This window comes from Eubalaena glacialis, chromosome 10, assembly GCF_028564815.1.
Source record: "Eubalaena glacialis isolate mEubGla1 chromosome 10, mEubGla1.1.hap2.+ XY, whole genome shotgun sequence".
Taxonomy (NCBI): domain Eukaryota; kingdom Metazoa; phylum Chordata; class Mammalia; order Artiodactyla; family Balaenidae; genus Eubalaena; species Eubalaena glacialis.
Window position 1 is genome coordinate 57887069 of NC_083725.1, and position 25695 is coordinate 57912763.

A 25695-nucleotide genomic window follows, 5' to 3' on the forward strand; every position below is an offset into this window, starting at 1 on the left:
ATGGTAGTTAAATAATCTTCCCAAGTTTGTACATCTGATTTGTGGATACGAAATAGAGCCCAGGTATATATGGATCTAAATCTTTCTTCTGTCTATGCAGTTTGTTACTTATAGGATACAAATATTTACTCCTTGGCCTAGCATATGAGGACTTTCATGATTGAACTCCTATCTACTTTGTCAGCCTCTTCTGCTAATTATGCTAATTTCTTTATTGTGCCATATACTGCAATGTTAAGCTTGCCATTCTTACAACTTTTTGAGTACCTACTTAGAGACAGGGCCAGGGATTATTTAGGGTACTATATATAACAAGATCAGTAAGCTTACAGTCTAGTAGAGGAAAGAGATATGAACCAGTAAATACAACATAGTATAGTGCATACAATTTTAAGTGCAGAGGAGGAAGTGAGGGTGAGTCGGGGAGACTTCACGAAAGAGTAAGATTTGATCTGAGTCATGAAGAATGAGTCACAGTTTTCAAGAATCTCCTCAAAGGTTAAGGTGGGGAAGGGTGAGGAAAATGGAAATAACATTGTTATGAGGGAGGATAGGGTGTCATTAGGCTGGGAGAAGAAGGCTGGCATAGGGAACCAGACTCTGCAGCTCAGAATGGGCATCAGAGCAGAGTGGAGGCTCTGGTAGTGTGTCTGGCTGACCCCTGCCGTTCTGGTGGTGTGTGTATTCTGTTGAGAAAAATACTTGCATGGCAGTTCTAGCATACTTTATTTTTCTTCAAAACACCATTTTTTCCCTCAAACCATTTATGACTTCTTTAGTTTCATATTATGTATTTTTTGTTTATCATTTGTATTTCCCACTAGAATGTTGACTGTGAGTATTTTGCCTGTTTTGTTCATTGTTGTGCACCTAGTACCTAGAACACTGCCTGACATGTAATAGATACACAAAAAATTATTAAAAAATGATTGTTGAATGGATGATTTCAAGTGATGTGAATGGGTGTTTTAAAGATCGCTTAGAATCTATATATTGTCTATTTGATAGAGATACACCTTAGAGTATATTTTGTACATTGAAATTATTTAACTCTGTGGAACAGGTGGTTGAAAGCATGGGCTCTGGAATTAAGTCTTTTGGATTCTGATTCTGGCCTTACCACTTGCCATGTATGTGTCCTTCTGCAAGTTACTTAACCTCCTATGTCTTGCTGTAAAATGGAGGATAATTATAGTACTTATTTCATGGTGTTGCTGTGAGGACTACATGACTTAGTACATGTAAAGTGCGTAGTGCAGTATCTGGTACATAACTGGTGTGCAGTAACTGTGAGCTATTATTATTTTATTAAATATTTCCATGAGCACTAGGAAATGAGTAAAGGGTCTTGGAATATGTACATTGGTAATATTCCATGAAGGAAATTACATGGGGGATGTTTTTGTATTAAAGTTTTTGTATTAAAGCATTGATACAAATGTTACAAAATAAATAAATAATTCACCCATGATACAAAAAGGCAGGCAGTTGAGTAAATAACATTCATAACACTCAGTAAATGTTTGAAGAACTATTTTCTAATTTCAATGTCAAATTGAATATAAAGTAATTTTAAAATTTCTTTTAAAATTAATGTAACCTGGTCCAGTGAAGCATTATCTCAATAACATATTTTTGAAATATTCAGTGTAGAGTCTCAATTAGTATCTAACGCTAAATTACTATGGAAAATGAGCATCATACTGGATTTGCAAACACATTAGTCTCATTTAGTTTGTAACATTTCACATGTGTTGAATACAATTATAGCCACCTCATGCTCATTCCAGCCCAAATATTAATTCATTAAAAAATTAACTTTATCATCCTCTTCCATCATTGAAAGGAAATGTTTATTTTGAAGAATCCTGTTGCTTACAGGATCTTGCCAGAATGCTCTTTTTAAAGCACATATGTGCCAACTCCCTCACTAAAAAGCTTTCAATACTTTTTTTTTTTTTCTGAAATCAAGTGCAAAATTCTTGGTATGGTATTTTGGGCCTCTGTGATCTGGTCCTCATCTGCCCCTCCAGCTTGATTTAACCAGTGCTCTTCACTGTCTTGCCTTGTGGTTCCTTGAGAGCTCTATTACTTTTGACTTTTCCTTGGCATATATTGTTTTATCCATCTGGATGCTCTTTTCCCCCTCTGAATGCCTAGAGCACTTTTACTGTTTTTTCAGGACAATTCAAATTTCATATTTTGAAGCCTTCTGTAAATTTCCTGGTGGAAAGTGCTTGTACCTGTGGGTATAGATGCTTTACATATTCTTCCCATAGTACTTTCACAATGGATAGTTATTCCTTATAATTTTTTAAACTATACATTAGTTATTTTAAACAGAGTTGCTAAATACATGTTTAAAGTATTGGTAGTGTCTCTTTCTGTTGTTCAGCTTTATTTTCACATGCCGTTCGTTTCAGTGTAGCTGAGTTTTGGGTCAGAGTCACTTTCTGACCCAACAGGTCCCATACGGGGCTAGTTTCCTGGACTTACTACTACCAAAGGAGTTGGAGAACCTTTGAGGAGAAGAAACCTGTTGGCCATAGTTTCTATACCAAGGGTACACATGTAAAATGTACTTTTGTTATACATCCATCATCCTTTTGAGTCCTTTGGTTGGAAGGTTTCTGAAGCTGTGGCAAACATTGAGTTAGGAACAATCCTTAGAGTTATCTATATTTGTGACAAGGTGGACTCTTAAGACAATATTGGAAATAATTTGGTGGGCCTGGCTGTATTCAGATTACTGCAGTTGGTAGAAAGTATAATTTGATTGTTGAAATTTAGAAGACAAAATGTGAAGTCACATTTGCAATTCACTTACTGATCTTGATCTGGTCCATCCAGTAAGAGGACTGTTCTGAATAAGCCTAGATTATTCTAATTTTAAAACAATTAACTTGTTTAAAAAAAGGAATAAATTAGCAGAATATGAATTCTCTAACTAAAGCAGATCCTGTAGGGCAAAGGACTTAGACATTTTATGGTGGCAAGAACCTGGGCAGGTGTATTTAATATGTGGTCAAGTACTTGGGCTCTGGCTTCAGGCCTGATTGAACACTTGTTCTACCACTTACCAGCTGTGTAAATTTCAACAATCCTAAACCATCACCTCAGTTTTGTAAACTTAACTTCTAAGCCTTGGTTTTCTCATCTGTAAAATGGGGATGATAACATTATTTATCTTAATGCTTAATTTATAGTTCCCTGCACATAGGAAGTACTGAAAATGATAGGAGTTATTATTATTATTATTATTAATGAACTGTGGGTCAGTTGTTCATGTGTTAACTCCTCAATGAGATAGAAAGAACCCGCTGGGACTTGGCACATGGGACTGGTCAGCTATTTTGTTAGTGAATTAACGTAAGAGGAGTATCTGAAGGAAAAAAAAAGGAACATGGAACATTTTAGTTTGCTGCCCCTGCTTTATAATGGTGTTACTTTTGTTTTTTCTGTGATGGTGACACACTTATCTTTTTTGTTAGGCTATCACTCATACAATAAAAGTTTATGAGGTTTTGTGGATCTTCTGTCTGCAAATGGTAATAAGAATTTAGGTTTGGGAGATCTGGTTTGTGATGAGTTAAAGCACTATAGTAAATCATTATCAGTCTAGATATAGTCCAAGTCTTACAGTAGATGACAAGAAAGAAACAGAATCAACTCTGCTTGATTGCAGAGTAAGGTTATGTAATTTGTTTTAAAATAGGATTTAAAATTTCTGTAATTCGTAGGGTGAAATCCCATTAATTTTACTGATTGAATTCTATTTTCCATTTATGTATTCTAATCAAACACATTGACTCTCACTACTAAATCTTAATATAATTTGGCCTATTGAGAACATTAGGAAAAAAAGTCAATGGAGGGCTTAATCAAGGAAGAAAGCTTAAATATGTTACTCTTCCTTTCTGATCTAGCATGGGGAAGAATGTTAATTTACTCACTCACCGATTTCCTATCCCTATCCAAATGTACTGTATTCTCCTTTTATGTCTCTTGAATGTTATATTTCCATTTTATACTGTATATCTTTCTGTATTATTTTGAATTTAAAATAGAGCTTAATTGGACAAAAGTTAGCACTAGAGTGTAAGCACCTAAAGACCCAGAGTGTTAGCTTATTCATATTTATATTAGTATAGTGACTGGTGAATACATGTTTACTGATGGTTGAGTGAAGTTTTTGGCAAGTGTGTGTATATGTGTGGAGAGTGGAGAGGAGACAAATGAAGGAAAATGTGCTCTTAATTAGAGGATTTAAAAGGTAAATTAGTACTTTTAGTAATTATCATTACTGTTGTTCTTAAAAGTCCTGTTCAATAGGACATTAGTTAAATCTAACCATGATGGTTCTTTAAAATGTTATCACTGAGCAATGGCAAAACAGAGTTAGATGGATGTAGACACCTAAATAGAATTGACATCCATGGCTTAATGTCTGTTTTGTTTTATCTTATCTGTGGATGACAGATATTGGCTACTCTTTCTGCGAAATTTCATTTTATGTAAGAAACAGAAATATATTTCAATGTAATATCCCAATACTTTTGTTTCAGATGAATTGATAATCATGTTTGTAACTGAGGGAAAAAACATGTAAAACTATGTACTGGCTATTTGCACATCGTTTGCTCAAATTATAGAAATAGTTTTTGGCATGTACTCTTCCAATTCATTTTCTACATTGCAGTCAGAGGTATCTTTTCAATGCATATCTGATTCTTGCTCTTTTCCCATTGTATGTGTATTTTCATATATGTGTCCTTAAAAAAAAATCAAAGCAAAATACAAACAACAGTCAATGTATATCAAATGTGCTTTGGAAAAACGCCAATATAGTTAGCCATTATTGGGCTCTATATAGTCTGGACTGCTGAACTTTGGTTTCATCTTGTACTACATCTCTTTATCCCAGGCCCACATGAAAGAGGCAACTTCTTAAACGTTTTTAATTTTTTTCAGCTTTATTGAGGTATAATTGACAAAATTGTAAGATATTTAAAGTGTACGTTGCAATGATTGGATATATGTATACATTGTGAAAGGATTCCTCCCATCTAGTTAACACATATATATATGGGTGTGTGTATATATATATACATATATATTTTAATTTATAATTTTTTAGTGAGAACATTTAAGTTCTACTCTCTTGGTAAATTTCAATTCTACAATACAATGTTATCAACTCTAGCCACCATGTAATACATTACACCCTCAGAACTTATTCATCTTACAGCTGAAAGTTTATATCCTTTTACCAACCTCTCCCTGTTTCCCCCATCCCCCGGCCTCTGACAATCACTTTTCTACTATCTGCTGCTATGAGTTTGAGTTGGACTTTTTGAAAAATTAGATTGCACATATAAATGAAAACGTAGTATTTGTCTTTGTTTGTCTGGCTTAGTTCACTTAGCATAATGCCCTCAAGGTCCCTCCATATTGTGGCAAATGGCAAGATTTCCTTCTTTCTCCTGAATGAATAACATTCCATTGTGTGTGTGTGTGTGTGTGTGTGTGTGTGTGTGTGTGTATGTGTGTGTATCTTGTTTATCCATTCTGCTGTTGATGGAGATTTAGGTTATTTCCCTGTCTTGGCTATTATGAATAATACTGCAGTGATCATGGGGGTATGGATAGCTCATCAATATCCTGTTTTCATTTAATTCAGATATATACCCGGAAGTGGGATTGCTGGATCATATGGTAGTTCTATTTTTAATTTTTTGAGGAACCTCCACATTGTTTTCCATAGTGGCTGTACCAATTTACATGCCAACCAACAGTGCACAAGGGTTCCCTTTTCACTACATCCTCACAAACACTTGTTATCATTTGTCATTTGTCAGCCGTTCTAATAGGTGTGAGGTGATACCTCATTATCATTTTGATTTGCATTTCTTTGATGATTAGTGATACTGAGCACCTTTTCATGTGTCTATTGGCTGTCCATACGTCTTCTTTGAAAAAATGTCTATTTGGTTCCTCTGCTCATTTTTTAATTGGATTGTTTGTTTTCTTGATATTTAGTTTTATGGGGTTTTTTTTAACACATGTTGGATATTGACTCCTTATCAGATATATGGTCTGCAAATATTTTGTCCCATTCAGTAGGCTGCCTTTTCATTTTGTTGATGGTTTCCTTTGCTGTGCAGAGGCTTTAGTTTAATGTAGTCCTTTATTTATTTTTGTTTTTGTTGCCTTTGCTTTTGGTATCATGTCCAGAAAATCATTGTCAAGACTGATGTCAAGGAACTTACTGCCTATGCTTTGTTCTAGGAGTTTTATGGTTGCAGGTCTGTGTTCAAGTCTTTAATCCATCTCGAGTTGATTTTTGTGTTTGGTGTAAGATAGTGGTCCAGTTTCATTCGTTTGCATGTGGCTCTCCAGTTTTCCCAGCACCACTTATTGAAGAGACTGTCCTTTCTCCCACTGTGTATTCTTAGCTCCTTTGTCATAAATTTACTGACCATATAGATTTATTTCTTGGCTCTCTATTTTTTTCCACTGATCATGTGTCTGTTTTTAATGTCAACACCATACTGTTTTGATTACTATAGCTTTGTAATATAGTTTGAAATCAGGAAGCATGATATCTCCAGATTTGTTCTTCTTCCTCAAGATTGCTTTTGCTATTCAGAGTCTTTTGTGGTTCCATACAAATTTGGGGAGTGTTTGTTCTATTTCTGTGAAAAATGCTACTGGTTTTGATAGGAATTGCATTGAATCTGTAGATTGCTTTGGGTAGTACGGACATTTTAACAGTATTAATTCTTCCAATCCATGAGCACGGACTTTCTATTTATTAGTGTCTTCTTCAATTTCTTTCATCAATGTCTGATAGTTTTCAGTTACAGGTCTTTCAACTCCTTTTTAAATTAATTAATTAATTTCAACATTTCTTGTAAGGCCATCTAGTGGTTATGAATTTCTTCAGCTTTTGGTTTTCTGGATAACTTTTGATCTCTCCTTCAATTCTGAAGGACACTTTGCCTTGTAGAGTATTCTTGAGTGGCAGGTTTTTTCTTTCAGCACTCTGAGTATATTATGCCAGTCCCTTATGGCCTGCAAAGTTTGTGCTGAATATCTTCTGATAGTTATATGGGCGTTCTCTTGCACATAACAAGTTGTTTTCTCTTGCTGGTTTTAAGAATCTCTCCTTTTATTTAACTTTTTACAATTTAATTATAGTCTGTCTTGGTGTGGATCTCTTTGGATTCATCTTTTTGGAGTTCTTTTTGGGCTTCCTGGATCTAGATGTCTATTTCTTTCCCCAATCAAGGGAAGTTTTCAGTCATTCTTTCTTTGAATAAGCTTTCTGCCCCTTTCTCTTTCTCTTCTCTTTCTGGTACCTCTATAATGTGTATATTTGTCTGCTTAAGTCCCTTAAGCATAGTCCCTTAAGCTATCTTCACTCTTTTCCATTCTTTTTTCTTCTTTATTCTCTGATTGAATGGATTCCACTGCCATGTCTTTGAGTTCACTGATCCTTTCTTCTATTTCATCTAGTTTGATGTTGAACTCCTCTATTGAATTTTTCATTTCCATTACTGTGTTATTCTGTTCTGTGATTTCTGTTTGGTGCTTTATTATATTATCTTTCCTTTTGTTGAAATTCTCACTTTGTTCATGCAGTGTTCTCCTGACCTTGGTAAGCATTTTTTTGAACATTATTTTGAACTCTTTATCAGGTAAATCTCCTATCTCTGTTTAATTAAGGTGTGTTTCTGGAGTTTTATCTTGTTCTTTTGTTTGGAACATATTCCTCTGTTTCTTCATTTTCCTTGACTCTTTCTGTTTTAGTTTCTGTGCATTAGATAAACAGCCATCTCTCTCAATCTTGATGGACTGGTTTTGTGTAGGAGATGAACCTTATCATTCAGTCTGGCCCTAGCTCTTAGTTGTATCTGAAACCTTTGTGATTGTCCAAACTGCCTTCTTTGTTCTTAGTGGCTTCTAGTAGTTGAAGGTAAGTCACAACCTGTCATGTTCCAAAGGGGACTGTGTCGTCAGCATCTAGAGTCAGGCTGACTAGAGGCCATACCCTGAGGCAACAGCTGTTAAAATATGCAAGTAGATCTCTTTCAGGGAAGGACTGGAAAATGGCCATTTCTGTCTGCTCCCTCTTTGCTGAGCCCTGGAGTGATATCTGGTTAAGAAGTGTTTCTTTGTACCTGTGAATGCAAGTCCTGTTGGCTAGGTGATCAAGGAATGCATCTCCTGGGTGGCAGCTGCAAAACCAGGAGCTCCTGATGGACGTGTCTATAACTTGTTCCAGGAAGACACTGGCAACCTTTAGCTGGCCAGTGAGTGACCGTGGAGAAAGCATCACAGTCTTCCCTGGTCTGGAGAGAATTGCAGTTGGCCCCCTACATATGTGTTGAATTAGAAGCCTGACCTTCAGGCTGCAGCTTTTAAGATATGCAAATTGGCCTCTTTTATAAAAAGACTCAGAGATAGGCATTTCTGACTGTTGCCTCTGTGCTGAGACTGAGGGAATAGCCAGTTAAGAACTATTCCTTTGTTTGCTACAATCCCATTGAACCTGTGAATGCAAGACCTGCTGGTCACCAAAGCCAGGTGATCGGGGTGTGTCTTCTGTGCAGCAGTTGCAAAAGCTGGTGCTCCAGACAGGTGCACAAACTCCTTTTAGGGAGATACCAGTGACCTGGAGTGGGGCAGGCAATTGTGGAGATAACTCCAGCATTTTTGCCTGCTCTCTGAGGAAGATCACAATTGGCCCTTAGCTGTGTGTGAATTAGGATCCTAAATCTCAGGCTTTCAGTTTTTAAGATATGCTAATTCTCCTGGGAGATGGGCATTTCTGTCTGCTGACTCTGCACTGAGCCCTTTTTCAATTTGTTTATTTCTTCTCTATCTGTTGTACAGGAGTCATTCAGCTAGTTTCTGGATTTTTTAAAAATATTTTATTTTAATTAATTAATTAATTGAAGTATAACTGACCTACAAAACTATGGTAGGTGCATAGCATATTAATTCCATATTCCTGTCCATTATAAAATATCACCATCATAGGTCTAGTTACCATCTGTCACCATACAAAGATATTACAATGTTACTGACTATATTTCCCATGCTGTACATTTCATCTCTGTGACTTATTTAATTTGTAACTGAAAGTTTGTACCTCTTTATCTCCCTCACCTATTTCATTTACCCCTTCCCCACCCTCTCCTCTGGCAACCATGTTTGTTCTCTATATCTATGAGTCTGTTTCTGTTTTATGCTTTTTCATTTGTTTTGCTTTTTAGATAACACATATAAGTGAAATAATATGATATTTGTCTTTCTCTGACTTGTTTCACTTAGCAAAATACCCTATAGGTCCACCCATGTCGTTGCTTTCTTGTGGCTGAATAATATTCCATTAAATATATACCACATCTTCTTGATCGATTCATCTATCAGTGGATACTTAAGCTGCTTCTATATCTTGACTATTGTAAATAATGCTGCAATAAACATAGGGGTACATATATCTTTTTGAATTATTATTTTTGCTTTCTTTAGAAAAATACCCAGAAGTGGAATTGCTGGGTCCAAAGTAGTTATATTTTTAAACTTCTTGAGGACCTCCATACTGTTTTCCATAGTGGCTGCACCAATTCATGTTCTCACTGACAAGTGCTGGAGGGTTCCCCTTTCTCTTGTTTTCTTTTTGATAACAGCCATTCTGACATGTGTGAGGTGGTATCTCATTGTGGTTTTGATTTGCATTTCCCTAATGATTAGTGATATTGAGCATCTCTTCATGTGCCTATTGGCCATCTGTATGTCTTTTTTTTTGGAAAAAATTTCTATTCAGGTCCTATGCCCATTTTTCAATCTGATTGTTTGTTATTTTGATGTTGAATGGTATGAGTTCTTTGTTTATTTTGGATATTAACCCCTTGTTGCGTATATCATTTGCAAATATCTTCTCCCATTCAGTAGGCTGCCTTTTTGTTTTGTTGATAATTTCCTTTGCTATGCAAATACTTTTTAGTTTGATGTAGTCCTATTTGTTTATTTTTTGCTTTAGTTTCTCTTGCCTGAGGAGATATATCCAACAAAATATTGATAAGACTTGTGTCAGGAGCCTACTGCTTATGTTTTCTTCTACGAGTGTTATAGTTTGAGGTCTTACATTTAAAATTTTAATCCATTTTGAATTTATTTTTGTGTATGGTGTAAGAGAGTAGTCTGTTTGATTCTTTTGCCTGTAGCTATCCAGTTTTTCCAACATCATTTATTGAAAAGGCTGTCTTTCCTCATTGTGTATTCTTGCTCCCTTTGTCATAGATTAATTGCCCTTTATAAGTGTGGGTTTATTTCTGGGCTGTCTATTCTGTTCCATTGATCTATCTCTCTGTTTTGTGTCAGTACCATACTGTTTTGATAACTGTAGCTTTGTAGTGTAGTTTGAAATCAGGGACCGTGATACCTCCTGCTGCTGGTGGGTGGGACTGAGTCGCTTTGCAATTGGCAGCACACCCTATGGGTTCCCGGGGCTGGTGCCAGCCCACTGGTTGGTGGAGCCACTTCTTTGGGTGGTTGGCTGTGAGGCCTCGGTGTTCCAGGGCCTGGTGCTGGCTCACTGGTGGGCAGGAATGGGTCCCCATGCACCTGGCTGCTTGGCATGAGGGATCCTAGGGCTGGTGCCAATGGGCTGTTGGGTGGGTAAGCCCCCTGGCACTGTTAGGGTAGAAGGAGGATTCCAAAATTATGCTTGTCAGCACAAGTGTCCTTGTGGTAGAACGACATTTCCCAAATGTCTGCTTTCAGTGTGTTTGTCCCCAGGAAGCATCCCAGTTGTCTCCTACCTTTCTGGGAGGCTCTCCAAGATCAGCAAGTGGGTATGGCCCAGGCTCCTTTCAAATTACTACTCTGTGCTGATTCCAGAGCATGTGGAGATTTTGTGTGTGCTCTTTAAGAGCAGAGTCTATTTCTTACGGCCCTCTGGTTCTCCTGTACATAAGGCTCCCACCCCTGTCTTCAAAGCCAGACATTCTGGGGGTTTGTTTTCTCAGTGCAGGAACCCCAGTCTGGGGAGTCTGATGTGGGGCTGAAACCCCTTGCCCCTTGGGGAGAACCTCTGCAATTGTGATTATCCTCTCATTTGTGTGTTGCCTATCTTGGAAGTGTAGGTCTTGATTATACTGCATCTCCACCCCTCCTGCCCTTCTTGTTGTGATTTCTACTTTATATCTTAAGTTGTAAGAAGTGTTTTCTTCTAGTCTTCAGGTCATTCTCATAGATAGTTGCTCTGTAAATAGTTGTAATTTTGGTGTGCCTGTGGGAGGAGTTTAGCTCAGGGTCTTCCTACTTCACCATCTTGGTCACTCCCCTCTAGTTTCTGGATTTCTTTCACAGGGAATTGTTCTGTGTAGCTGTAGATTTGGTGTGTCCATGGGACAGTTGAGTTCAGGAGCCTCTTCTGTAGCCATACTTGGCCAGAGTGATCATTATTATTTTTGTTTTTTATACTAGTGTTTATTTAGATTTATCTACAGAGTGCAATCTTTCCTCCTCCTCATTCTTTCTTCTATCTTAGGTCTTCCTTTTGTGCGCAGTCCTTTTGTTTTTTTATTAAGAATTCTAATTATTTTTTCATGAGGGGCTACCTGTCGTAAACTGTCTCAAATTTTGCTCTCTGAAAATTTGTTTTACTCTCCCTTGAATGATAATTTAGCTTAGTATATAATTCTAGCTTGGCAGCTATTTCCTCTTAGCACTTTAAAGACATTATTTAATTTTGTTTTCTGATTTTTCTTGTTGCTGTTGAGAAGTTATTTCTTTTTTAGGTGATTTTTTTTTCTCTTTGTTATTAGTATTTTCTTTTTGTCTTTGGTTTTCTGCAGTTTTAATGTAATGTATTAGTTCAGGATTCATGTCTTTTATCAATTCTCGAAAATTACTACATTTGTCTCTTCAAATATTGCTTCTTTACCATTATTTCTTTTTGAACTCCAGCTAGACATGTTAGATTTTCTTCTTTTATTTCCATAACTCATAACTTTGCTTTCACATTTTAAATCCCTTTATATCTTGGATTTGAATTTTTGGTAGTACCATTATATTTATCATCTGTTTCACTAATTTCTTTTGGGATAGGTCTTATGTTCTGTTAAGTAAATAAAATGTTAATTATCTGGATTTAAATATAAGAAAAATATTAAGTATCTGGGTGTGAATATAAGAAAAAATGTCCAACAGTTCTATAGGGAAATTACAAAACTAAATTAAGGGTCATTAAAGAAAACCTAAACAGTTGGAGATATGTATCATTTTATTGTATAAGAATCCAATATAAAAATATCAGTTCTCCCCAGATTTGTCTGTGAATTCAATGTATTTCCAATGAAAAGGCCAAAAGGGTTTTTTACTGTAATTTGATGATTTGATTTTAAAATATATGTGGAATATTATAGGGCCAAGAATAGCTAAACACTGCTGAAGAACAGTAAGTAAAGATGACTTGCTCTATTATATATAACCAAATTATTATTAAGCTAATGTAAATACTTAAGACAGTATGTTACTGATGCAGAGATAAATACATCAACCAATGGGATACAATAGCAAACCCAAAACAAGACTCACACATCTGTGGAACAAAAGTGGTATAGCAGATTAATTGGGAAAGAAAGGACTAGTCAATAAATGCAACTAGAAAAAAACTGATTTACTTTATGGAAATAAAGTAATTGAATATTTACCTTATACCAGATATAAAAGTAAACTACAGATTCATCAAGGACTTAAATGTCAAATTCAAACTTTAAGATGTTTAGTGAAAAAATACTGGGGATATTACTTGAAACTTATGATATGGAGGGCTATCTTAAGAAAATCACAAAGAATGTTCATTATTAAAGTTTTAGATTATGATCTTTCATCCAACAAAATCTTAAATAAAGTGAAAATGTAAGTTATACATTTGGAGAAGATACTTATGATACATATTACCAACAGTAAATGTCAAGAATGTGTAAATAATTCTTAGATATTGGTAAGAAAAAAATAATCTGTTCAAGTCACACAGTGGAGTATTATTCATTACTCAAAATGAATTATCTGTAGCTACATAATTGTATCTGTCAATATGTATCATGTGTTTATATGTGTTAATATGGATGAATCTTAGCGATATAACTGACTGAAAAAATAAAAAAATATATACAGGTTTTTACATGGCTTTTAAAGTTAAAAGATACTTTGTAAGAGTTCACACCCATATTCAGATATACACAGTCAAAACTAAGGAATGATAAAAAGAGATTTAGAATAGTGTTTATCTTGCATGGGAGCAGGCAGGGAATGGAATGAGGCAAGTCCATATAGGTAGATGCAAATTATTGTCAGCATCCTAGTTTTCATGTTGAATGGTGCTTTCATGGGTATCTATTATATTTAAACAAATAAGCAAAAATCAAATGAGTAAAGAAGCTTTTGCGTGGACCAATAATGAGAATATGACGTGGATCTCAAATTATATTGAATCCAATTTTGGTCCATTAGAAGCAAAACAAAGTAAAATCAGGCAGCAGCCAGCCGAAGAAGTGGGGTAGATATGCTTCAGGTTAGGCAACAGTCCATACATAGGTCCTTCAGTTGGAAAGCTTCAAGTGAATATTCTAGGAAGTGACAAAAGGCCAGACCAGTTAGAGGCTATTGAGTAGCACAAGTAATGGTGAGTTTTTCTAAGGGGGGTAACTCTGCAGAGAAGTGGACAGACTGAGAATTCCTTACTAAAATCGCTCAATCAATGGGATGTGTTTGATGTGAAGACATATGAAGAATTGAGGGAGATGGAAAAATGTGTATTTTAGAACTTTGAAAAAGGGTAGAGCTAGGTGGGTGGATGGATTCTTACCTAATATTAATTCCAGCTCAGCCTAGTATAGTTGTGTCAAGTTCAGCTCTCCATCTTAGGCCACTATATCGCCTTATGGGATTTTTCCTTCTGGGAAGAACAAAGGAGGAAGAAAATGAAGATGAGATGGGGAAAGAAGAAAGAGATATGTAAGGGAGTCATTATTTCTTAATGAATGTGAGTTTTGGGGTCATATTATACTATAGTTAGTAATAAAACAAAACAGTAATTTCCATTTTACTCACAGCAATTTTTAGACTTCATAATTTTAACGTTATTTTCTGTAAACTTCAAGGACCATTGAACTATTTCAATGTTACTGTGTTTAGTAATGATCATATAAAATGTTAGATGCACTTAAGAGGAAGAGATTTGAATTTGAATATCTGCTTTCTATAGACATGTTAAATCTATAAACCAAGAGGTTCACTGTGTTTGTAGTGTGTGGATGTCTTAGAATAAAAGTAATTCCAACATTATCCAGATGAATAGACAATAACAAAAATGAGCTTATTTCTAAGCAAGACCTATAATTGAGCTGGTGAGCATTTATTTCCTGACACATTTCTATGACTTCTCTGCATGTGCAGAGCAAATGTCTCTGACCCATATATACTATATTAATGGCACTGATATTGCATTTGCTACATTTTCTTAAGTGATTCAGTCTTTTATAAATGCCATTCTGACAGCAAGAAGCTGGTCCTAGGCCTGATTCTTTGTAATTTTCCTCAGTGACTTGGGTGATGGACTAGAGACCATGAACAACAAACGTGTGGATGGTATCAGGTTGTCATTGTAAGCACTGGGTTAGAATGCAAAATGATTCTGGCCAAATGGAAGGGAGAGTTCAAAATGGAACAAGTTTAAGTTTTGATGGGCTATTTATGATACCGCATGATATATGATAGAGAAGAATTTGACATTGAAGTGAGAAGAAGCCAAGGACTGAGGGGTTGGTGGATGGCAATATGCCAGTTGGAGAACCCACTGGCAAGTGGATGTCACATAGATTTCCTCGTGCACCAATTACTATGTGTCTACTCTAAGAGTATGATATGAAGAAGTTGTGCTAGTATAACATGTATCACATTCAACAGAAATAAGCCAAAGATAGTGCTTTATTAAGGGATGATTTTGTCCACTTTTGATGGTGATAGCAAAGTGGGCACTGTTTAACTTAAGGTATGTAATCTATAGATGTGGTTATGTTACCTATAGATAATAGGTCATATTATATTATTTATAGATACAGTATCCACTTGATGGTACTTGATGAAGATAATAAAATAATGGTTTTTATCTAGAATAAGAACTCTATGCATTTTACTGTACAGTTAACTTTAGCATACATATTCACTCAACTAAAATACTTATCCAGTGTGTTCTAATGTCTTCTATTTACTTTGCTGAGGGAGAGACAAGAATACCAGTATGGTCAATAAAATAATCTTAATTCTGCTCCAGGATGGAATTCTTTGTTATCTAATTTCTCTGATCCCTTCTGTCTTGTCCCAGCAGCTGTCTCTCACTTGAGCACTCTTTCCCCTATGCTTACACTCTGCTTGTACCTTGAGGATGGACACTCCTTGATTACAGTCCAAACTCAAAATGGATCTCCTATTTTGTAACGTTATGATCCTCCCCGAGAAACACCAGAAAACAGGAGTTGAATATTTTAATTCTGCACATTGGTATGTGCAATGGATACTTCATTTTGAAACTTCAAGTTTTAAAGTGTTTTGTAAAAGCCATTTTTGGTGTTTAAATAATTAACTCATTGAACCTAAGGGATGAAACCTTAGGAATTTCTTGCTAAGATGTGCACAATCTCTTATAGACCTTTTTGAAAGGTGATCATTCAGGTTCTACTTGATTAGTAGCTGTAATGCGATGCTCAGTCTCCGAGGCAGCCCATCTTACTGTTGGATGAATTCAGTGGTTAAATTCTTATAATTTTTCTTAGGTAGATGTCATTGAATTCTTGAAGTTAATAACTCCAACCTATTGGCTTCTTATTGTTCTTATGATAAAGACAAATTCCTTATCATGCCCTACCAGTTCGTCATGGTCTGGCCCCTGCCTGCATCTTCAGCTTCATATTGTATGATATTTTCTTTATCCAGTCAGTTCCAGCCACACTGGCCTTTTAGATTTTCTTTCTTTGTTTTATTATTCCTTAAGGTCTTTGCATATGATGTTCCTTCAGCCTAGAAAGCTCTTTTGCCAATCTCCTTTGATCTTCCACTAAATTAACCTTTACTTTTTAGATTTCAACACAATTATTTCTTCAGTTAATTCTTCCATGACCTTCTTGATTAGATCACACCCCCTCCCCCTGTTATATGTACTCATGGTGCTCTGTACCTCTTCTTTGTAGCTTGTACCATAATTGTGATTTTAATTAGTGATTAATAGATGAATATCTTTTTAACCTATTACCCTTGTGTTTTTGTTCACTGTATGTTGTTAGCACTTAGCACTGAGCCTGCCACATGGCAGGTGTGAAAAAAATATTTGTTGAATGAAATGAATGAAATCATCATAAGTCTGCCTATGCCTTACATAGGAAAATTTCACTTCTTCTGCATGATAATGCTTCAAAAATTTTGAGAACGTAGAATGTTTTTCTTTCAGAAGAAAATGTTGCACATATCCTGTCCTTAAGTTGTCTTTCCTGTGACAAACCAGAGCCTTTCACCATTCTGGCTGCTTGCTCTCCTCTGCGTGCATTCGTATTAGTCAATGTGCTTTGTACAGTGAGGCAGTTGGTTCTGAAAATAATGCTCCCAAATTGTGAGATGCCTTTAGGTTCTAGAAATTCATGTTAGGAAAAGAAATAGCTTTTTTGAGCTGAATTAATCTCTAGAGTGTGATATTTTAAGCTTTTGGTTCATTTTACATGCATTAAGTTAATTTCCATATAGGTTGTCTTTTGAAGAAGAGAAATCCATTTCTGCAAAACTTGAAAATCACTGTGAAGTGTTTTGTGTAAGTTAAACGATGTGCTTCCAAATCATTAATAAAGAATAAATATTTCCTGGACAATATTTCACAATAAAAATCCACTTTCACTCTTTCTTGTGATTTAGGAGGAAACAAAGCAAATAGTGGGAATGTGTAAATTAAAGACCTTACATAAACTATGTTGCTTTTTATATCTTTCAACATAAAATAAAGATAATAAGTACACATAGTGAGGCATTGTTAGCCTTTCTTATCTAGATTAATTAACAAATTAAGAAGGATTTATTGATTGTCTACTACTTGTCATATTAAGCTAGATACTATTTTTCTGTCTTAGAATAATAACTTATATTTCTGGTTATAAAGTTTATACAAATTCAAAGTAGACCATTTAGAAAATAAAGAGAACACAAAGATATTTACTCTCTGCCCAGATATAACTACTGTTAAATCTCTGGTGCATTTATTTTCATTTTTATGTTAACCCAATAAATATTGAGTGCATAGTATTTGCTACTTATTATTCTAGAAGCTAGAGATCCATAAATTCACAAAATAAATGAAATTCCTGTTCTCATGGAATTTATAACCTAGTGAGGGAGATATAAATTAAGCAGATAAAATATTAAATATGTCAGATGATGCACCATAAAAAATAAATCAGAGTAGGGAACCAAAGAATGTTATATAAGGTGAAAAGAGAAGACATTTCTGAAAAAGTGACATTGAGCAGAGAACTGAAGGAATCTCTCAGCAAATATATGGTTATAGAATGAGTCAGGCAGAGAGAATAGGAAGTGCAAAAGCTCTGAGGCAGGAGTATGCATGGCTTATTGGAGAAACAGCAAGCATGTCAATGTGGCTGCAGCAGAGTGTTTGAGCAGAAGAGGGGCAAGATCTGACTTATATTTTAAAACAGCGGTCCCCAACTTTTTTTGGTACCAGGGACCGGTTTTGTGGAAGACAGTTTTTCCACAGATGGGGGGGTGTGGTGATGGTTCAGGCAGTAATGCAAGCTATGGTTCAGGTGGTAATGCAAGCAATGGGGAGCGATGGGGAGCAGCAGATGAAGCTTCTCTTGCTCGCCCACTGCTCACCTCCTGCTGTGCGGCCCCTTTCCTAACAGGCCTGCGGACCCAGGGGTTGGGGATCCCTGTTTTAAAAGACCCACACTGGATACTCTATGAAGTATAAGCTGTAGGGAAGGAGGTAGAAGTAGGGATACCAATCAGGAGGCTACTGTAATGGTACAGGAAAGAGAATATGGTGACTTAGACCAAAAAATTGAGAATTGGCTAGATTCTGGATATATTGTGATGGTAGAGGCATTGGGATTTGCTGATGGATCAAGTGGGGGAGTGAGAGAAAGAAAAGTGTCAAATATAACTAATTTTTATTCTCAGTCTTTTAAAATTTAATTAAAAAGAAGTTTGAAAGCAGAAAAAAGTATAAAACATAACTGTATAGTATAATTAATATTTATAAAGCAAACATCTGTGTAACTATCATACCGATTTATAAATAGAATGTTAACACTACCCCAAAGCCTCACTTTTGTCTTTTCCCAGTTCCTCTTTTCTTACTCTTAGAAGCATCCATTATTCTGAGTTTTATGTTTATCACTTTCTTGCTGTTCTTTAAACATTTATTGCTTCCCTAAAATATATATCTAGTTAGCCTTGTTTATGAACATTATATAAATTGAATAATGCTTTATGTGTTCTTTTGGGTTTTTCTTCTTTTATATGGGATTATGTCTGTGAGATTCATCTATGTTGTAGGGAATAGTGTTAGTCTGTTCATTTTTATTGTATAGTATTCCATTGTATGACTATGCCATAATGTATCCATTCTTCAGCTGTGGACAGCTATGAACTTTTTTGTATTTGTATCCTGGTGCACAAGGGTTTTTCTAGGGAATTTTTCTAAGAGCTGAATTTTTGGATTTTAGAATAAGCGATCCTTCTACTTAAGTAGTATGGCTAAACTGTTTTCAAAGTGGTTGTACCAATTTAGACTTCCAACAGCAGTTAATTCACGTTATTCTTTATCTTTGCCCAAACTTATATTATTAATATTTTTGTCAACCTAGTGGATGGGTATTGGCTCCTTGTGGTTTAATTTGCATGGCTTTGATTACTAACGAGGTTAAGAATTCATTGTATGTTTATTGGCTATTTATATATTATTTTTTTTAAAGTGCCTGTTCAAGCCTCTTGATCATTTTTCTACTGGGCTGTCTTTTTGTTACTGATTTGTGGAAGTTGGTAATTAAATCCATGAATTAAGCTCATTGTTGTTATACATAATAAAGGTATCCTATTCCATGGCATGTTTTTCACTATTTTTATAATATCTCTTTTACTTTATGGTTGGTATTTACTGTGTTTGGTTTAAAATTTTTTCCCACTACCTGAGGTCATAAGTATATTCTCCTATATTTCTTTAAAGAGCTTCATAATTTTATCTTTCACATTTAGGCTTAACTTTTTCTTAAGACCAAACTCTTTAATGGTTTATTTTGCAAATGTGCTTCTTCTGAAATACTTAATTTATCACTTTTATGAGGTTCATTAATCTTTGGACTCTCTAAAGATAAAACACACTGAAGACATTTTCCAGGAGTATTTTATAAGCTTATGTAATATAGAAAAAGTATGTCAGCAGCCTAATCCAGGACACTGTCTCATTTTGAGGATTAAAAAAAAAACTTCTAAATTCAAACTCTGCTTACTTTCATTTTTTCTTCTTGTTTGCATATGCTTTTTTTACTTAAAACAGTGGAGTGACTGAACTAAAAATTGTGGTTCAGTTTTTCCCAGTACCCACACCAGCCTAGATTTTAGGCTGTAAATTTATGATACAACAGAGAGGGCTATTTTGCTCAGAAAATTATTATTTCAAAAAAAGAATTTTTTTCTAAGTGTTTATTTCTCCCCTCATTTGGAGCAGCAATAATTTACCAAAAAAAAATATCAATAAATGTTATAGAGGAAAATAAAATAGGTCAAGATAAAAAATGATAGGGTTGTTTTAGATAAGGTCACAGAAGGCTTCTCTGAGGGGGTGACATTCAAGCAGAAACTAAGTAAAATGAGGAGTTAAGACCTGAGAAGTTCTTGGAGAAGGGAATTCCCAGTAGAGGGAGTAGCAACTTGCTGTAAGGTGGAAATGAGCAAAATAATGAGGCTGGAGTGGAGGGCAGTTGTAAATTTATTCAGTTTCTAGTTATACTTGAAAATGTTTTCAAAATCAATTCTATACCTGCTTGTTTTAATCTAATATGATGCACCTTATATACTGCCATCATATAATCTTTCTCAAGTACTTTTACCAACTCATCAGTAGCCTGTTCATAAACCTGTTTACTAGTTGTTTCTATTATTTATTGATTTATTGTTGGCCTGTCAATATGACTAAGGAAAGTCATTAACCATGGTTAATTAAATTTAACCCCTGTTTCTTTTGACCCTGGATTATGATACTTAGAGTTGTCTCCTTGAGAAACCTCTCCATCAAAAATCAGCATCTTCAGTTTGGAATGTCTGACATTGAGACTTTTACTTTGGGGCACATATTTGTAACCACGTTTTTTTTTTTTTTCTTTCTATACCTTAACAATGTGGTCTATTTCTCTCTAACAGCAGTTGTTTGAGACACTTATTTTTTTGTACCCAGCAGCCAAAAGAAGATGACTGTTTATCCTTGTGAGGTACCATCTCAGGGCCACTCAGTGAATTTTAGTATGCCATGTAGGCTATATTTAAAGCCACACCATCCCAAACATACCCTCCAAATTTGATGAAAATGCCTAACTGCTTTCATATGACATGGAAAAAAGCAAACAGAAACTTAATTTTATTTTTATATATTTACTTTCTGTACTTAAAAAAAGGAATTTGAAACAATGAAAAGCAACACAAATTGTAAAAATGCAAATATCAATAGGATGTCAGTATTAAAGGCAAATGGGAATACAAGTGGGTACGGGATACTTTAGTCATGACTACCTGATTTGAACTGTACTAGAGTATGTTTTCAACACCTCAGTATGTCCAGACGTCTTAATCCATTTGGATGGTTCATTTTCAGTGTTACAAATAAAAAATGTAGTTAGCTTAATCAATAGAACTTTTCAGCTTAATTCTGGCTCTATTTATCAGACTCCACTCTACTGATAACAGGCACCATTTGTTGAGCACCTACTATGTGCTGGACATCAAACATAAACACGAACCTTTTCAGAATTTGATTGAGGGAATTTTACAAATGAAGGAATGGATGTTTATAGGACTTTACAAATGAAGAAAATGAGGTCAGTTCAGGTTAAATGGGGCAGAGCCAGGATTTCAATGCAGATCTGAGTAAATTTGAAGTCTCTTTCTAGTATACCATCCTGTTTTGCCTGTTTCAAAGAAGTTTTACTTAAATGTGCATGTGGCATTTTTTTAAGCATATGTGCAGTGTAGTTTAAACATGCTTAAGTATGACATTTAGTTTTTATTACTATGCACAGCTAAACAAAAAGAAAAAAGAAAACTTTGAAGACTTCAGAATAGCTTTTTATTTAGTTATCACTACCATTTACAGTCCACTTGTTTTCTCATCAACTTGTGTGTGCTTTTGGTAAGACCACTTACTCCTCTGGGCCTTACTAAGAATTTATGTTGTTGAATGTTCTAGTGTTAAAACAGTTAATATTTGGGAATTTTTTGTTTATTGGTTTAAAAATACTTAAGTGTGTGTTATGCTCTCATACCACACGAACATCTCTAAATAAGATATGTTTTATTTTGCACATGTTAAGCTATATTTAAATGTTATCCTATTGCATTTATTCCTTTTCAACTTGTTTTTTTCATTTAATATTATACCTATGAGATTTATCCTTATGGATACTTCTAGCTTGTTCATTGTTTTTTCCTCTGCTTCATAGTATTACATTAATAAGAGTATTCTAAAATTTACCTGTCCATTCTCTTATTGATGAACATTAGGATGTTTCCACTTTTACTTCATTATAAATAATTTGATTAAAACATTCATGTACATATTTTGAGACATATTTTCCACTGTTTCTCTGGACTAAATGCATAGATGTGGAATTACTGTATTATAGTGTCTGTTTTATATTGTGAAATGATTGCCTCAATACGGTTAGTTACCACATCCTTCACTCACATAATTACCATTTTTTTGTTATTGTTATGGTGAGAACATTTAAGATTTACTGTCTTAGCAGCTTTTAAGCACATAATATGGCATTGTTAGCTATAGTCGCCATGCTGTACATTAGATCCTCAGAATTATTCCTCTTGTACCCTTTGACCAACATCTTCTCATTTCCCCCACCCCCAGCGCCTGGGAACTACTAATCTACTCTCTTTTAATATGAATTCAGCTTTTTTAGGTTTCACATATAAGTGATCATACAGTGTTTGGCCTTCTCTGTCAGACATATTTCACTTAGGATAATGCCCTCATGGTTCACCCATGTTGTCACAAATGGCACAATTTCCTTCTTTTTTATGGCTGAATAATATTCCATTGTCTGTATGTATTTACCATATTTTGTTTATCTATTCATCCATCAGTGGACACTTCAGTTGTTTCCATGCCTTGGCTATGGTAAATAATGCTGCTATGATCATGGGGGTGCAGATCTCTATGAGATAATGATTTCACTTTTTTTTTTTTCAGATAAATACCCAGTAGAATTGCTGGATCATATGGTAGTTCTGTTTATAATTTTTTGAGGAACCTCCATACTGTTTTTCACAGTGGCTGTACCAATTTGCATTTCCACTGGCAGTGCACAGGGGTTCTCTTTCCTCTATATCCTCATTAGAATTTTTTATCTTTTGTCTTTTTGATAATAGCTATTCTAACTGATGTGAGGGGAAATTTCATTGTGGTTTTGATTTGCATTTTCCTGATGATAAGTGATGTTGAGCATCTTTTCATGTACCTATTGGCCACCTATATGTCTTTTGAAAAATACCTATTCAGGTCATTTGCCCATTTAAAAACTGAATGATGATTATGATGATGATGATGGTTTGCTATTGAGTTGTATGAGTTCCGTATATATTTTGGATATAACCCCTTATCAGATATATGGTCTGAAAGTATTTTTTCCAATATATAGCTTCCTTTTCATCTTGTTGTTTGGTTTTCTTTTTTTGCACAGAAGCCTTTTAGTTTTATATAGTCCCATTTTTTGGTTTTTGCTTTTGTTGCTTGTGCTATTGGTAGCATATGCAAAAAAAAAAAAAAAAGAAATCATTGCCAAGAGCAATGTCAAGGAGCTTTTTCCTAACATTTTCTACTAGGAATTTTACTGTTTCAAGTCTTATATTTAAGTCCTTCTTTAATACATTTTTCTTAATTTTTGTGAGTGATGTAAGATAGGGGTCCAGTTTCATTATTTTGCATGTGAATATCCAGTTTTCTCAACACCATTTACTGAAGAAACTATCCTTTGTTTCTTGAGTATTCTTGACTCCCTTGTCACATATTAGTTGACCATATATACATGGGTTTATTTCTGGATCTGGGCTCTCAATTCTGTTCCATTGGTCTATGTGTCTGTTTTTATGCCAGTATCATACTGTTTTGATTACTATAGCTTTATAATATAGTTTGAAGTCAGGAAGTGTGATGACTCCAGCTTTGTTCTTTCTCAGGATTGCTTGGGCTATTTTGGGTGTTTTGTGGTTCCACACAAATATTAGGATTGCATTTCTGTGAAAAATGCCATTGGAATTTTCATAGGAATTGCATTGAATCTGTTGATGACATTGGGTGGTATAGACATCCTAACAACATTAATTTTTCCAATTCATGAACATGGGATATCTTTACATTTATTTGTGTCTTTTTCAATTTCTTTCATCAGTGTCATAGTTTTCAGTATACAGATCTTTCACCTCCTTGGCTAAATTTATTTAGAGGTATTTTATTCTTTTCCATGGAATTATAAATGGGATTTTAAAAAATTTCTTTTTCGGATAGTTCAGTTCATAGTGTATAGAAACACAACTGATTTTTGTAAATTGATTTTATATCCTGAAACTTTACAAAGTTTGTCAATTTTGTTTATCTTTTCAAAACCACTCTTAGTTTTGTTAATAGTCTCTATTGTTTTTCTATTCTGTATTTCATTTATTTCTGTCTCATTTTTGTTATCTTCTTTCTTCTGTGAACATTGGGCTCAGTTTATTCTTTTTCCCTGAGGACTAAAGTTAGGTTTTTTATTTGAGATCTTTCTATTTTCTTAATATAAACATTTTCACTATAAACTTCCCTCTTAGAACTGCTTTTACTTATTCCCATAAGTTTTGGTATATTGTGTTTCCCTTTTTGTTTGTTTCAAGATATTTATTTTGATTTCTTCTTTGCCTTCTTGGTTATTCAGGAATTTATTGTTTAATTTTCACTTATTTGTGAATATTTCAGCTTTCCCCCTGGTACTGATTTGTAGTTTCATACCATTTTGGTCAGAAAAGGTGCTTGGTATGATTTCAATCTTTTAAAAATTTGCCAAACTTGTTTTGTGGCCTACCATATCTATCCTGGAGAATGTTCTGTGTGCACTTGAAAAGAATGTGTATTCTGGTGCTGTTGGATGGAATATTCTACATATGTCTGTTAGGTCCATTTGATCTAACGTATGGTTGAAGTCCAATGTTTCCATATTGTTTCTGTCTGGATGATCTATCCTTTGTTGAAAGTAGGGTATTGAAGTCCCCCACTATTATTATATTGTCTCTTTCTCCCTTCAGATCTGTTAGTGTTTGCTTAATATGTTTAGGTGCCCTGATGTTGGGTGCACATGTATTTACAATTGTTATATCCTCTTGATGAATTGACCACTTTATCATTATATAAAACTTTCTTTGTTTCTTGTGACAGTTTTTGATTAAAGTCTGTTTTGTCTGATATAACTATAGGTACCCCTGGTCTCTTTTGTTTTCCATTTGCATGGTGTATCTTTTTCCATCCGTCACTTTGAGTCAATATGTGTCCTTAAAGCTGAAGTGAATCTCTTGTAGGTAGCCTGTAGTTGGGTCTTTTTAAAAATCCATTCAGGTAATTTGTGCCTTTTGATTGGAGAATTTAATTCACTTACATTTGATGTAATTAAATGTATGCTACATTTAATTGATAGGTAAGGACTTACAATTGCCATATTATTAATTGTCTTCTAGCCCTTTTGTAATTCCTTTATTCCTTTTTTCTTCTCCTGCTGTCTTTCTTTGTGAATGGATGATTTTCCATAGTGGTATGATTTGATTCTCATCTCTTTATCTTGTGTGTATCTATTGCAGGTTTTTGCTTTGTGGTACTGTAAAGCTTACAGAAAACATCTCGTAGATGTAACAGTCTATTTTATGTTGGTAACAATTTAACTCCAAATGCATATGAAACTCTGCCCCTTCTTCCCCTTTAATTTTTTTTAAAAATTTATTTATCTATTTATTTGGCTGCGCTGGGTCTTAGTTGCAGCATGTGGGATTTTTTTTTTTTAAACTTTTTTTTTGGGTTTATTTATTTTATTTATTTATTTATTTATGGCTGTGTAGGGTCTTCGTTTCTGTGCAAGGGCTTTCTCTAGTTGCGGCAAGTGGGGGCCACTCTTCATCGCGGTGCGCGGGCCTCTCATTATCGCGGCCTCTCTTGTTGCAGAGCACAGGCTCCATACGCGCAGGCTCAGTAATTGTGGCTCACGGGCCTAGTTGCTCTGCGGCATGTGGGATCTTCCCAGACCAGGGCTCGAACCCGTGTTCCCTGCATTGGCAGGCAGATTCTCAACCACTGCGCCACCAGGGAAGCCCCCCCTT